Consider the following 1,589-nt stretch of genomic DNA (forward strand, 5'->3'; position numbering starts at 1 on the left):
GGCCCTAGCCTAAGGCCGTCTCCCTGGTAAGTGACTAACCCACAGGCCCCGCCTGCTCGAAAGACGCATGACGTACTTCCGCCAACGTGCAGTGGCCATCATGGACTCCATCTGTGACGTACTTCCGGAAGAAGTTCCTTAGGTCGCTGTTTCTGGTTTCAAGATGGTCGCTCAAGCGGTTGAGACTTCCTCCACCTCTCTCTATCCCTCTCTCTGATTTTCTTTTTCATTTGTAACCTGATGTGACGCGTTAAAGGACTGAAGGCCTCTACGGTGGTGAGCCGTGTGGGGGAGGATGCCGCAGCAGCCAGGCCCCGGCCCTCGGTATCTGGCGGTGAGCCCGGGCGCTGGACAGAGAGCGCTCCGGTCTTCGGCTGAACGTGTCATTGATAAAGCCGTGGAGTTAAGGCCTGTGGGTGGCGCCTCGGCCGGCAACATAAAACCAACTCCCTTTCTGTGTTTTACCTTGAGGAGGCTTCAAACTCAACCCGAAAATGATATCATTGTAGTTTATAAAAATGAAGGTTTCCAGTATGTCCTCTCGTTGGGGCCGCTTTACACGAGGCTGACAGGCGCTGCAGTTGATTGCTACAAGGACTTGGAGCCTTTGTGCGATGACTATGGAAAAATCAAGAGCCACACTGAAACGGGGAGTTCGCAGTGATGCATGTTGGTGTGTTTTTTGATGAGCTCCTGCACACTGAGTCTGTGATATCATTGTGCCCCAGCTACAGACCCACTATGTGCTAGAGGAAGCTGAGCTACTGGAGCCTCGAGTTAGTGCACTAAAGAGGACCTAGATGACGTGGAGTCCAGTGAAGGAGGGTAAGGAGTTGAAGAGTGCCATCACCTGATCACCCCGGAGAAGCCACCGACCCGGACAGGCCCCAGTGCTCTCCCACACTGAGGCGCAGGAGGAGTAGGAGCAGGTGTCCCAGAAGGCGTCTGAGCAAGAGTCCAAGACATCCCGAGATCAACAGCACGGATCTCGTTCCAAGTCCCCAGGTCATCAGCCTAGTCACACAGAAGTCACTCAAAGTCTCCTGACAGGTCTAAGCAAAGCCACAAGAAGAGCCGGAGAGTGAATGAGCAAAGGACTCAGTTTGATTTTAGTCCGAGTGTCCTCCTGTGGATTTGAGGGTATGCGGAAGGATCAAGATCTGCTCTCCAGGCAACTATAAGAATGTTTTAGTTTTTTCTTACCAAGTTTCTTCTTTCTTTTTTTAATGGAAAAGGTGCTGAGTTTTGTATCTCTTTTTGAATCGTAATCAACATCTTCGAGGGATGATAATATCTCCTAAGGTCAGTTTTTGACCCAACCAACCTTGACTGTGTTCGAATTTATGAAGGTAGAAAGGATCTGGGGGTTGGGGACATGAACGACAAGGAAACGATGTGGCCTCCTGTTGACCCTCTCTTCTTTGTTGTTAAACCTCACACACCCATCTCCCATTTCTCTGTAGTTTAGTTTTTAGTTTGCTCTGTGATTGGAACTGCTTTGAGAATCCTGGGATTTGTGCTGCTGTTATTCAGAGGTCAAATCGGCCAAACACAGCAGCTCCTAACTTTTTTCCAGCAGCAGCAGCAGC

At 50.3% G+C, this 1,589-nt stretch overlaps 1 pseudogene; it reads left to right on the forward strand.

Moving 5' to 3' along the window:
- Positions 1–295: 295 nt before the first annotated feature.
- On the forward strand, positions 296–1,138 carry LOC134376710 (pre-mRNA-splicing factor 38A-like; annotated as a pseudogene).
- Positions 1,139–1,589: the final 451 nt, after the last annotated feature.

The sequence above is a fragment of the Cynocephalus volans genome, chromosome 4 (assembly GCF_027409185.1).
Source record: "Cynocephalus volans isolate mCynVol1 chromosome 4, mCynVol1.pri, whole genome shotgun sequence".
In the NCBI taxonomy this organism is placed as follows: domain Eukaryota; kingdom Metazoa; phylum Chordata; class Mammalia; order Dermoptera; family Cynocephalidae; genus Cynocephalus; species Cynocephalus volans.